Here is a 14,934-nt window from a genome sequence, read left to right on the forward strand (position 1 = left end):
CATATTTTTAGACAGAAATTTGGAAATCTAACCATATACAACATTGTAGCAGGACAGTCCTGTGATGTTTTTTTCTTGTTTCTTTTTTATTTATTACTTTTTTTTTTTAAAAAAAAGAACCAAACATTTACTTGAGAGATAGTATGGCAATAATTGGTATGTCATGACAAGAAGTATGTATTTAGAAGACCAGAATGACAGGCATTCCAAGTGTGACCCTTCTATTACATATTGATTCCTTCAGTGCAGTTGCTTACTTCACAGGTATCGGCATATATAGTTAGTGAGGGTGAGAATCATACAAATTAACTGCTAGTTTCAAAACCTGCTCTAGTTTCTCAGGATCATTTCCATATCCATCTTGTGCATGCAAATGTATGGCTTTGCCCCTGTCATGTTTCCTAGCTTTTCTCTTTATCCTCTCCTTGTTGTCCAAACCTCAAGTCCTTGATTTCCTTTTAATTGTGGTACACCTTTCTATTTGTATTTCTTGTTTTGAGATTGTTTACTACGGAGACTATATAAAATTTTGCACATCAATATCTGGTTTATTTCACTTATGAGTATATCTTCAAGTGGCATGCACTTTAATATAAATACTTCAAGTTTATCATTCTCTATAGCTGAGTAATACTCCATCGTATAAAAATACCACAACTTTTTCAACCTTTCTTCATGTGACAGGCATCTTGGATGTTTCCAAGATTTGGCTATCACAAATTGTGCTTCTATAAACATAGGTACACATATATCTCTATGATATGATGTTTTCAGTTCCTCTAGGAAAATTCCCAGTACAGGGATAGCTAGTTTGAATGAGATTTCCAGTCACAGTTTTTTAAGGAGTCTTCACACTGATTTCTATAATGGTTGCACTAATCTACATTCTCACCAGCAATGGAGAAGTGTTTGCTTTTTACCACAGTCACTCCAACATTTGTTGTTGGGTGATTTCTTTATGCTAGCCACTCTTTGTGGGGTGAGGTGGTATCTCAGTGTTGTTCTAATTTGCATTTCATGGATGACTAGTGATGTGGAGCATTTTTTCATATATTTATTTGCTTCTTTAATTTTGTCCTCTGAGAAGTGTGTATTCATCTCGGATGCTCGTTTCTGGTTTAGGTCTTTAAATTTAGGGGCCCTAAAGTTTTTTATTTCTTTATACATTCTAGAGAATAGACCTTTCTCTGAGTACCTATTAGTCAAGATTTTTTCACAAGTTTTTGGTTGTCTTTTCACTTTGTTGGTAATTTCTTTTGATGTGTAAAATATTCTCAATAAGAGGAAGCCCCCATTGTTAATATTTTCAAGTGTTACCTGTGCAGTTTGATTGTTGTTCATGAACTCTTTGCCTACCCCTATGTCTTCAAGAGTTCCTCCTACTTTCTCTTCCAGGAAATTTAATATTTCTGTTTTAAAGTTTAGATATTTAATCCACTCTGATTTTATTTGAGTGCATGGTGATAGAAGTGGGTCAAGTTTTAGTTTTCAGCATGTAGAGAGCCAGTTTTTCCAGCACCATTTGTTAAAGAGGCTTTCTTTCTTCCGGTACACATGTTTGGCCCTTTTTCAAAGATCAGGTGACTGAGTGTGTTTGTACTGGCCTATGCATCTTCTAGTCTATTCCATTGATCCTCAAGTCTACTTTATTGCCACTACCATGCTGATTTTATCACAGTAGCTTTGTAGTATAATTTCAAGTCAGTTATTGTAATGCCTCCTGCCTTGTCTTTGCTGCCCAGGATTACCTTTTCTATTCTAGGTCTTTTCTGGTTCCAAATAAATTTGAGGAATGATTTCTCTAGATCTGTGAGGTATGTTGGTGATAGTTTGATAGAGACTGCATTAAATCTGTACAACAGTTTTGGAAGTATGGTCATCTTCATAATGTTGGTTCTTCCTATCCAGGAGCAGGGAATATCTTTCCATTTTCTGAAGTCACCTACCATCTCTTTTTTCAGAGTGTTGTAATTTTCTTTGAAAAGATGTTTGACTTCTTTATTTAGATGAATTCCAAGGTATTTCATTTTCCTCAGTACTTTTGTAATAGATATTGATTCTCTAATTTCCTAGTCAGTGTTTTTGCTCTCTGTGTAGAGGAATGCTATTGACTTTTGGGTATTTACTTTGTATCCAGCTATGCTACTGAATTTGGGTATCAATTCTAGTAACTTCTTGGTGTATTTTGGGTCTTCCAAATAAAGTATCATGTCATCTACAAATAATGATTATTTAAATTCTTTGTTACCTATTCTTATTCCTTGTATTTCTCTCTTTTGTCTAATGGTTCTAGCTAATCATTCCAGAACTACATTGAATAGGAGTAGTGATAGAGCACATCCTTGTCTTTACCAGATCTGAGAGTAAAAGATTGCAGTTTTTACACATTTAGAATTATGTTAGGTGTTGGATTGTTATAGATGGCTTTTATCAGATTGCATTAAAGGCATTCTATTCCAATTTTATGCAGGACTTTGTACATGAATGAGTATTGGACTTTGTCAAAAGGATTTTCTGCATCAATTGAGATGATCATGTGGTTTTCAGATTTTGCTCTTTTCATATAGTATATTACAATTATACATTTGCATATTTTGAACCATCCTTGCATCCCTGGGATGAATCCTACCTAGCTATGGTGTTTAATCTTCTTGATGATTTTCTGTGTTCTACTTGCTCTGATTTTATTGAGGATTTTTGCATCCATGTTCATGAGGGTGGCTGGCCTGTAGTTCTCTGTTTTAGTTGCATCTTTCTCTTGTTTCTGTATCAGTGAAATACTTGCCTCAAGGAATGATTTTTAGAGGAGTGCTTCCCTTTCAATTTCATTGTAGAGTTTGAGGAATATTTGGATTACACCTTTCGTAAATTTCTTGCAGAATTCAGCTGTGAAACCATCAGGATCTGGAATTTTCTTTTTGGTAGGCTTTTTATTACATTTAGTATTTCATTGGCTATTATTGTGTTATTGAGAGATGTTATATCTTGTGGATTCAGTTTTGGTAATTTGTACTTTTTTAAAAGTTCATCCATTTCTTCTGTTTCTTCTATTGTGTGAGAGTAAATGTTCTCAAAGTAGCTGTTGACAATCTTCTGAATTTCCACTGTGTCTGTGGTAGCTATACTCTTTTCATTCCTTGTTGCTTGTATTTCAATTTTTTCTTTCCTCTTTTTCATGAGGTTATCTAGGGCTTATCAACTTTATTTAATCTTGAAAAAACCCAGCTTTTTTGTTATTTTTTTGAGCTGTTTTCTTTGTCACAAATGAATTAATTTCTTCTCTAATCTTTATGATTAATTTCCATCTTTGGGCTCTGGTTTTGGTTTGCTCTTCCTTTTCTAGATGTTGGAGGTGCATCATTAGGGTACTTATTTGTTCCTGTTCTGTTTTCCTAATATGTAAGTTTGCAGCTATGAATTTCCCTCTGAGAACTGCTTTCATCATATTCCATAAGTTCTGATAAGTTGTGCTTGAATTTTCATTGAATTGTAGATATTGTTCAATTTTTTGTGTAATTTCATCTTTGACCCATTGATTTCTGAGTAGTGTGTTGTTTACTTTCCATGCACTTAGGGGGATTTTCTTGTGTCTTTTGTCATTTATTTCAACTTTCATTTCACTGTGGTCAGGTAATGTGCATGGGTGAATTTCTGTTTTCTTGCATATAGTTATACATGACCTATGGACCATTGTGTGGTCTATTATAGCAAATGACCCATGTGCAGCTAAAAAAAATGTATTATTAGATGTCTTTGGGTGGAACAGTCTGTATTTGTCCCCTAAGTCCATTTCTTCCAAGATTTTGTTCAGTTCTGCTTATTATTTGCTAATTTTTTGTCTGCTTGTCCTATATTTTGGGATAAGGGGGTGTTAAGGTCTCCTGTTAAGAGTGTCGTATTGGATATTAGATTTTTCATGTCCATTAAGATTTGCCTTATATGGTTGGGTGCTCCCATATTTGGTGCATATAAATTGATGAGTGTTAGCTCTTCCTCTTGAATTTTTCCCCTAACCAGTATATAGTGGCCTTCTTTATTTTGTTTGATCACTTTTGGCTTGAAATTGAACTGTTTGAGAGAGAGTAGGATTCCTATCCCTGAGTTTTTCTGAGATGCTGGGGCATGTATTATTATTTTCTATCCTTTGACTTTCAACCTATGAAATTCTTTCTAAATTAAGTGTGTTTCTTGTACACAGCATATTGTTGGATTTTTTTTTTCCTAATCCACTGTACCAGTCTGTTTCTCTTATTGGTGAGTTGAGCCTATTTACACTGATGATTATAATTGAGATGTATTGACTTATGATTGACATATTATTTACCTGAAGTTATTTAGTCCTTTTTATCCTGTGTTTAATTCTTTGTACTATTTAGTGGGTTGCTCCTGTTCTCATTCATGGAGTTCTGATCATTTTTGTCCCTCTCTGGAACATCTTTTAATAGTCTGCATAGGGTTGGACTTATCATCATGAAATTCTTATTTTCTTTGTCATGGAAATATTTCACTTCTCCACTAAACTTGAAAGTGAGTTTTGCAGGATATAGTAATCTGTGCTGGAATTTGTTTGCATAGAGGACTTGAAGTACTCTGCTTCATGGTCTTCTTACCTCCACAGTTTATGAAGAGAAGTCCATTATTCTGATAGGTTTTCCTTTAATTATGATTTTTTTTTCTCTTGTGGCTTTCAGTATATTGTTCTTGTGCTGAATTTCTGGTATCTTGACTATTGTATGTCTCGATGTGTTTTTAATTGGGTTGAAGTTATTTACATTCTGTATACTTCAGCTACTTGAATGTCAAATTATTTTCTCATATTTGGGAAGTTTTCTGCTATTACTTCTGCCCATATTCTTTTTATATCATTTGTATTAACTCCTTCTTTGTCATTGATGTGCATTAATCTCACGTTGTACATCTTTGCATTGTCTTACTGGTGATGTATTATGTTTTCCTGCATATCCATTTCTTAAAGAGATCTTTTCTTATTTTTTAAATAGCTATGACAGTGTCTTCAAGATCTAAGACTCCATCTTAACTTTCACTCAAATGGTTTTGCAACCTTGTGATTTTGATTTTAAGTTCCTCTATATCTCTTTGACTCTGCTTCATGTGATCTATTTCTTTCCTGTATTGTTCATTCAAGGAATCTGACTCTTTTCTAATCTTAATTTTTTTTTATCAGTGTCTTCTTGATAAGCAGTTATTAATTCTTTTACTAGAGACATTATTTTTAATCTAATTTCCTCTATATGTTTCTGCATTTGATTCTTTACTTCAGATGCTATGAATTCAGAGATATTTTGTTTTTATTTCAGAAGTTAATTCTAATCTGAATTCATCTGTACCTTCTGTTGTTTCTTTTCTTGTGATGCTAGAAATTCAAACATTCAGCTGAGCTAGTGTTCTCTGAACTTGTTATTTGTGGGTGTGAGGTCTGAGATTGCATTTTACTCCTCTTTGTCATTTCATATAGCACTGACCTCTGACCTTTGGTGTAGAGTTTTGGTGCAGTTATAACCTTAGCACTTTCTGAAATTCTTGTGCCGATCTATTAAGTTTGAGTTTTTCCAGTTGTGGCTGGTTTGGATCTGGTGTTGTGTTCAGCTCTTTCCAGATGCAGCCCTAGGAAGTGAACCTGTTGTGTCCCTCTCACACAACAATGAACCTATTGTGCCCCTCTGTTGTGTGCCTGCCCCAGGTTGCCCAGTGTTGCACAGATGTTCTCCCATATACTCGCTGTGCCTGGGCTTGTCCTGGAACTTGGGGGTCCCGAATGCAAGGCAGAATTTCTCACTCACTCAGTGGGCTTGGTAGGGGGCAATGTAATGCCTAGGTTTTGAACATATCATGAAGATAAAACCCACTTGAATACAACTGATGTTCACATAAATAAAGCCTTCAAACATGTCAGAAATCAGTGAAAGAGCACTATAATTGAACCAGGAATTAGGCAGCATACACCAAATTGTGTAACATCTTGAGCTTGGTGCTTCCAGGCTCCAAAATTGCTTCACATAAAACTTAGATGTGTAAAAGTCACTCAATTTATGTTATCTTTGTAACAACACAAACTAAGTCAGGGACAAAATCTACATGACAGTATGACATGTGAATTTTGGGGAGGCTCCAATGTTCATATCATTTTAATTCCAAAGTTTATTTACACACTCACATATAAAAAGTTATTTATGTGTATGGCAGTGAAATCTAAAGAAAGTATAGAGATGACACTAACATTGATTTGTAGTTTTGAGCTTAACCTGTGCTTCTATAAGCCCCCTACCATGGGTACAGTTGATTTACATTGGGCTTCTTTGTGTTACTTTTACAAATTTCTGTGAATTGATAATTACTTCAAATTTGAAAAATTGAAAAACATAAGGCCAATACCTAAAACCTCAGGAATAATACACATTATGTTTGTCTGAAACTCTGCTAAGGCTCTGTCTGGCTAGTGATTTCATCTCTATACTAAGCAAATAATCTTCACTTTTCTAAGTCATCAGGGTATTCTTCTATTTCTTTTGGCAGAAAAGAAACAGATATAGTTCTGTCTTCCAACCAGTCATTCATGTTACCAGATATATGCATGAGAAACTGGAAAAAAGGAAGAAATGTGTAAGAAATTAAGAAGAGAAAAAGTACAATCAATTGAAAGAAGGAGACAAAAAAAATTGTGGTTTGTGTCTAGTTCCCCTAAAGCCTCTTGTAAGTTAGGGGGCAGATTTGGCTGGAGGAGCACGGAGTGGCTTGCATGGGTGGGGCTTGAGGACCAGGGTGGGGCCAGAGAGGAGGGCCAGAGAGGCGTGAACTGTTAAACTGGCTAGCCTGTGCTTTCTCAAAGATGTGGAGAGGGTCATCCTGGACACGGCTGCACCACAGCCTCTCCTCCAGTGTCTTGAATCCTCCAATAATTGTGAGCTAAATAAAACTTTCCTTCCCTCATTTTGAGTGTCGGGGATTTGTCCTAGTAACGAGAGAAGAGTAATTAAGACACAAATTAAGTTCAACAAATACTGTGAAATTCATATTATTTTGTTAAGTTAAATTCTGTTTTACTTGTATTTTTTTGTTTTAGTTCTAATTTGTACTTTCTTTAAAATGAATAAATAAATAAACTTGATTCTCTCTGTTTGCTTTGGAAAAAAAAAGGAAAACAGATATGCTAGAAATTTACTGTTTCTGTACATATAATAAAATAGGCTTATATTCTTATGAAGCTTGGAGTAAAATGGGAAAGAGAAGTCTAGAAGGGGAAATCTTACAAATAAGTAATTACAAAATTCAATGTGTTATGAAAGAAAAATAGAAGGTTTTTTTTCTAAACTAAAAACTAAGCAACTATTTTCTGTTTTATGAAATAGCATGTTATTAAAACACAGGCTCACATGGTTGTTTGCATATTGTTTGTGGCCAAACCATACCACAGAAGAAGAGATACATACTGAGATATTCTGACTTATAAAACTCTCTGAGAAAATGTATGCAGTGCTCTGATCTGAAGAAGTTTCAAGTTAGGTCTCAATATTCATTTTTCTCCTTTATATAGTTAGATAACTTCTGGGAAATCCGGGTGTTGAAGATTTTAGAAAATGAATTTTTTGAACTTCATTAATCTTCAAAGAACATACAGGATCAAGGTCTAGTTATCTATTATATCTATTAAGTTTATTATATATTCAAATCACAGCCGAACTATGCACCTCGCTGGTTTGTGTTATTAGAAGCCTCTGAGAGATCATTGATTTTTATCAGAAGACCCTGAGGTCAGTTTTCTAGTCAAAATTGGCATCTTCTTTTTAAAAGCTGAAACTGAGTAGGATATAATATTGTGGGGTTATATATAAACTTAAAGCAAGGTGTTTATAAAGTCAACATTTCAATTTGGTAGAGACACAATTTTCTAGCATACTCTTTATGGTTAACACTGAAAAGTCCTAATGGTACTGATAATAGTATAGGTATCAAACTCATAGGTAAAATTACTCAGGAACAATAGGGTGATGGAGTTAATGATAATGACCAATGTTCCCAACTCATTATTATAAGACCCAGACTGAAAAAGAGGAGAAAGAAAGAGAGTATGCAGTACAGGAGTTTATTAGTTCTACTGATTCAGGATTCTGAAAGGAAATGTACTTCAATACCTCCCAACTAAACTTCTGAAGACTTTGTAAGGAATGTTAAATGCCTCATTTTACCAGACACTTGGATAATTTCTATCTATATGGCCTTAAATCTAAAGTAAGTGTCATAAATATGTGACTCATAATTTTATCTCTTTAATATATTTAGCACATTTCTTTTGGTAGAGTATTTTAATCCATTTTGCTTGAAGTAATTATCAATAGAGAATAATTTACTCAAGTCATTTTTTCAAATGTTATATATTTTTATTTTCTTTAAACCTTATACAGTACTGTGGCATATTCTAACAAATACACAGTAAAAATTACTGCTTGTGAAATATTGATCAATATATTAAATTAAAATGTTAAATATATGAAAAGTCTTATGAAACAGATGTGCAGACCCTATTCATCCTTAAAAATTTTAATCATTTACTTATCTATCTTATACAGGGTGCTGCCACGTAGCTTGGACTCATAGTGATCCTCCCTTCTCAGGCTCTCCAGAGCTGAGATTGCAGGCATGTGCCACAACACCCAACTCGGTGAGCAGCCAGCATGGAAGATCCAACCCTGGTGCTTGCACTTGCCTTGTAGGTGCTTAGACCTCTGAACTATCTCCCCAGCCCTAGACTTTATTCTTCTTACATTACAGAGGGGTGATAACTATTAAACAACTTATTTCTTCCAAAAAGTGTCAACACTGTGATTTTGAACACTATATTGTTGCTTAAGTAGAGGTTAAGTATTTCAAATGAGTTTGTTTAAATCTTATTTTAAAATATTAATGAAATAATATTACTTATGATACTTAGTATTGACTAAAAATATTAAGATAAGAAAAGTACTGAATGATGGTGGTGATGATAATGAAAACAAACCATTTTATAGTCCTGCTATGGCAGACAGAAACACTGAAGTGAAATCCATGATTTGGAGGCAGATTTATTTTATGTCACTGGGCACTGATTGGAATCATTCTCAATATTTGGTATTCTAAAGTACCAGGCCCTGTTCTATATGGGTCTAGGGTATAAGTGAAATAAGCAAGCAGGAAGCACAGAGAGAGGATGGCTTTCCAGTTGAGGATTGGCTCATACAGTAGGTTTCATGGTGACTAGCCATGCATCACAATGGACAGCCATTTCTAAGAAATGAAAGAAACAGGAACTATTTTATTTGGGCAACTAACTAACTGAAGTATGCTGCTTGGGGGCATCTTCTGATCTGGGCTTGGTCCAATCCTAGGATCACTGAAAATCCAAATATTCCTGCCTCTAGCTAGGACCTGGCTCAAAAGGTCACATAACCCTGGGTGTCTAGTAGATAGAATCGACACTCTCAAATGATCATATACAATATTACCATCAAAGATTTGCTAATGAAGCTAAAAGAGTTAAAATGTAGCAGAAGGTCTGGTAAGATAGCTCAGCAGCACAAGTACCTGCCTGTCAAGCAGAAGATCCTGAGGTCAATTCTTGGTACCAAAACCAAAACAAACAAACAAAGGTTTTGATTGATTGTTCTATTCTCTTGGGGCAGCAATCCAGAGTTTAAAGCAAACAACACAGCTACTGGGGGATGATAAAGAAAGGACTAGGATAAGAAACCTGAAAAGACAAAAGTCATAGGAGACTGTGTGGAGTGATTCTGTAAATGATGTCTTCAGGCTTCAGCTGTGCATGAAATGTCAGCATTTGGAGTAACCAGAGCCAGTTTTTTTTTTTTTTTTTTTTTTTTTTTTCCTCTGAATGCCTTCAGGGCATGAAGGGCTGGCCTGAGTTGTGGGGATGGAACCACAGCAACCTGAGCCGGACTGCTTTCTTGAAGCAGCCACTTAAAGAACTAAACTAAGGGGCAGTCCCGCCAGAGCCAGGTTTTGAGTATATCATCTCTTCAGTGGTTGTTGTTCCAGAATGGAGTTTCACAGTCAGCATTCTTTTCTCGGAAGTCAGTGACAGCAAGTACGATAGGCTGTCCTCGTGCAGTCATTTCTGTTGCTAGATCCTCCCCCCGTAGTGCAAGTTATTCGAAAGCCTTGTGGTGATTTCATAACAGTGCAAAAGGGTTGGATATGTTGGAAACTGCAGAATACAAGATGATGGCTGTTTTATTGACAGCATGAAGATCTTGTTTAAGGTGATTCACAATCTGTCATGATGTTGTGTTGATGGATGCTTGTCATTGCATCTCTTGACATTGGATATCAATGCAAGTCCCAGTGAGGCATGAGGGTTCAGGGCCAGGCCCAAACTGAGTCTCTGTATCATAACTTTGGAAGGAAAGTTTTCCAAATTTCAGGTCGTGTTTTCCTGTCTCAGGCTGATGCAAGCATGATCTTCCTCTCAGGGAATAGTCAGAGTTGAAAAAGCAGGGTTAAACAAGGGAAGGCTGAGTGTCATGGTGACAGTATTTTACATGTGGTGAGATCTCCCTTGCAGCTGGAAGTCTGTGGCTGGAAGAAGGGGTGAGAGCCAAGAGTTCTAGTTGCCCCACTGACTATAACTTTTTGATAGAGGGGATATTTGAAGGCATCGTCTACCAGGAAATTCACAGGTTTACCCCCAACTTCCACAATGATCACAGGCTCTTCAGGGTCCAACTTGAAAGATCTCTGTATGTCCTATCTTTGCAGACCTGACAGAGTGAGAAGGTCAGACTGAGGTGACTTTGGATAATCAGGTAGTTTATGTCTCACAAAAGCAGGGTTTAGTTTTTGTGCCCACACCCCTTATGATTAATAACCAGAAGATATGGCTGTCTATCTGACTGGATTTTCTTATGAAAAACAAGTGTTTTTATTTTATTATGTTTCTATATAACAGTCATTGGTGAGCCTTTTGCTCCATATTTTGATGTCTTTATGAAGCATTTGACTGGGTTTTTTCTAAGTGATGAAACCTTTGAAAGGCCATGGAAACTCATTCTTCAGGGATGACTGAACTCATTCTTCAACTTTTCCTCAGTCAAAATATGGAACTTAGAAGGAATTTCTGACAATCATCTCAATGGTCATTATATGTCACCATCTCACTATAGGCATAGTTTTGGCTGTAAGAGTAGAATGCCTAGATCTCAACACTCTGAACAGAATCCAGAAGAACAAACTCTCTAGATCACCTCCATTCTGTAATTTGATGCTCTAGACCTTTCTTCTCAAAGCAAATTCTTTCACCTTTCCTTCTTATAGCAGAAAAAGCTTTAGCCCCATAGTTTCTTATGATGCCCTCAAGCTATCTTTTCTACTTTCCTGTTCATTCTCAGCCACCAAATTTACCTGTTCTCTATCTTTACAGTCTTCAGCTTTATTGGTACTTCCTTTATGGTCTAACTAACAATACTTTAAATCATTCTGGTGAGCTCTTTGCTCTTATTTTTCAACATAGAGCTGGCTATGAACCCTCTATAGTAGCCATGTTACAACCTCAAACTTAGACTGCTTTGAAATTGCTTCTGAAAAATCAATTAGTAATTTAATATTTCTCTCAGGCAAAGTCTTTGGACACAAAAAAATTCCGACAAATTTTCTTCCAAGGCATAAGACAAATTAGAGTTCAACAATCAATCCATCCCTTCACTGCCAGCACCCTTAGCATGGGAGGTTCTCTCATCAGATGCATGCAGAGTTAAACTTAGCATCACATTGTTGAATGAATCACACATGTGTCAATTGATTCACACATGAGTCAATTGCAGTGTCACATGTCAGCAAAACATATTCTAGATCCAACCACCCCCAAAAATCTGCCTGTGACCACATGAAGCATTTAGAGGAGAACTTTTGACTACAACCCATAATAATGTGACAGGATATCTTTCTGTAAAATAATGTACAGGGAATATTCAATTTTATGTTGAGTGGGCAGTAGGTCTACGACCTCAAAGGTGAGTAGTTATTTGGAAATTTAATACAAACACATAGAAAAATACCAATATGATCTGTCAGAGAAAATGCTATGCAGTTTCCTATAGAGAAATAGCTGCAAATCAATAACCATCTACTATTTTTCATTTATGTTACACTATTGATGGTTGTTTGTACAGGCAATGTGCTCAGCCTCCCTCATGGCTCAGCTTGGTCCCATGGTTGTTTTCTAGCTGGTGTAAAATAAGGTTGTGTGGTAATCTAATAACACCTTAGAATCATCAATGGGTGTCTTCAATTTTTTTTAAAAGGAGGAAAAGATACATTGTATCTTGTTTAATTGACTTATTTTAAATTGTTCTGTTATTTGAGGTTGAAAAATGTTTAACTGATGGAGAAAGACGGAAACATGTATACAGTCTATGCTTATGAAAACTGCTTGAAAATACTTGGAGAGAGATAACAACATGTATGGTACACCATGATTAGAACATCTTACTTTTGTATTTCTCACGGTTTTGCAAACCTGGCTGCACTGTACTCACTTAGAAAGTTAAAAACAAAAGCAAAAGTGAAAAACTGTTTCCAGAACCCACCCTAAATCAAAATGACATTATCTCTGAGAAAGGGTTTACATCCATGGATGCACATTTAAAGTTTGATACCCAGGCTAAAACCAGACCTACTTGATCATTATCTCTGAAGAGAAAAAAAAACTTAGGCATCTTATTTTCTATATCTTCCAACATTTTGTATATATTCAACTGTGAGGTAATATTATGCTAATAATATTAAGTTGTGAAAGATTCAAAAAATTCTAAATAAGATTAGAATAGTTTATTTGTTTTATTGATTGCAGAGAAAAAACTAATTGATTAAAAATAATGACTGTTTCATGATGAAAGTTTGGCTTTTCTCTAAATTGTTCAAGATAATTTTACATAGTGCAGTATAAGCTAAGGCTTCTGTATCAACATTACTTGGTAAGCTTCCCCAAGCACAGGGAGAAAGCACTTTTTAAAATATTCATTTGAAATTAAAAATCATATATATTTTTGTAGTACCAAATAATGTGATTTAATTTTTTAAATGCAGATGGCAAAGAATCTGAGTACCCTAGTGAGGGCTCACTCTTGCTACCTCAGAAAGGGGTTCATGAATTATATCCTGGAGAACCCACATAAAGATTATTTGATCAATAAAGGCACTGATAAATTCTTGAGGTGGATTGCTTCAAGATTCATTTCTTCAATAGATTAATGGTGTTAATTTGCCTCCTCACTTCCCTTTAATGTTATTCATATGGAATGATCTAAGAGTTGTTGATCTGCATGTGATAGGTAGGTATTAAAATCCAGAGATGGGGGAAAATAGTTTGCCTTTATTGTTTCTTTATTAATAATTTGGCCAATTCTTAAAAGGCCTTTTAGCTGATTTATTTCAATGTCTCATTGATGAGAATTTACCAAATGACCACTTTTAGTAGCTGTTGAAAGGATGAACCAACATAATTACCTGTTCTTGATTCTCTCTGCTGTCTGTGGATCTTACTGGAAATTGAGCTTCTCATCGGGCCTCATTGCAGGAGATCCTTTTTAAAAGAATATATGTGAGAAAGTGTACAACTAGAAAAAAAATCTTAACTATAGGAGATATAAACATGAAAGATAATAACAAATGAAACTTAGAGTCCTTTAGTAGCAAGAAGGAAATGAAGCTTCTTTCTCCGGAGTCAGCCAGATGGACAGCATAACACCTGCAGAGAGAGCAAAAGCAGAAGCAGCAGGACTTCCAGTCTCGGAGTGGTCAGCACAGTGTGGCCAAGGCACATGCAACAACTCTGCACAAGAATACATCGGCTCTGCTACTAATTATGCTGTGACCAGAGCAACTCACTTAACATTTCATGCTCTTACTCTCCTTCACTAGAAGCACAATGATGCTTTCCACATTCTGTCACTTAAGTTGTTGAAAATAATTGAATACAGAGCTTCTCTTTGGTAAACCACAATTGCTCCATAAACCTATGCATGACTTACAAAAATTATCATAATGAACACTTATAAATAAGGGTTTGTAATGCAGCAATAGATATGAACTATTTTGGTTTCTATAGATGAAGTTTTTAAATGTTGCATGAAAAAATGTATTTTTTTCCCTTTTTTTTGTGGAACCAGGGATTGAACTCAGGCCCTTGCGCTTGCCAGGGAAGCCCTTATTCTACTGAGCCATCTCCCCAGCCCGTAAAAATGTAGATATAGTATTTGTTGACTATATTGTACCTCATATATGCTGCTAAAATCTTGGTTTACTGTCTCAACTTTATTAAATAAATCTTTACAAAGCATGTTATTATTATCTTGTATTAGAAATAAAATGAAGCTTACAGCAGTTGAATGAAAATTTTTTAATATCACATGAGTAATAAATGTGAAAAATTTGTCTAGCACAATAATGAGTTATTCCATATCTCTTATTCTTTTTAAGTGATTTTGTTTTCCATTGTGTGGCTGATGTATTTTTATTCTAATTTCATTATTTTATTTGTTATATATTTACAAATTATAAACAAAACCTGGAATATTTAACTCTTATGTAATAATATGATTCCATCAGTTTTATGTAAGTTTCTATATGCATAAAACCATATTACTTTAACACCCTGGTAATTTGAAGGACGTTCTATGGTTGTAAACACAAACTAAAATTATTTTAAAAAATTCAGCTACAGGGCTGGAGAGATGGCTCAGTGGTCTAAAGCACCTACTTAGAACAAGCTTAGCAAAGCATCAGGGACCGCGGTTCGATCCCCCAGCACCACATGCCAGCCAGCCCCGCCCCCTGGTGGGCTGAGCTGGCCACACACACACACCCCTCTCTCTCTCTCTCTCTCTCTCTCTCTCTCTCTCTCTCTCTCTCTAATAAATAAATAAAAAA

The sequence above is a fragment of the Octodon degus genome, unplaced genomic scaffold, assembly GCF_000260255.1.
Source record: "Octodon degus isolate 3935 unplaced genomic scaffold, OctDeg1.0 scaffold00150, whole genome shotgun sequence".
Lineage (NCBI taxonomy): Eukaryota > Metazoa > Chordata > Mammalia > Rodentia > Octodontidae > Octodon > Octodon degus.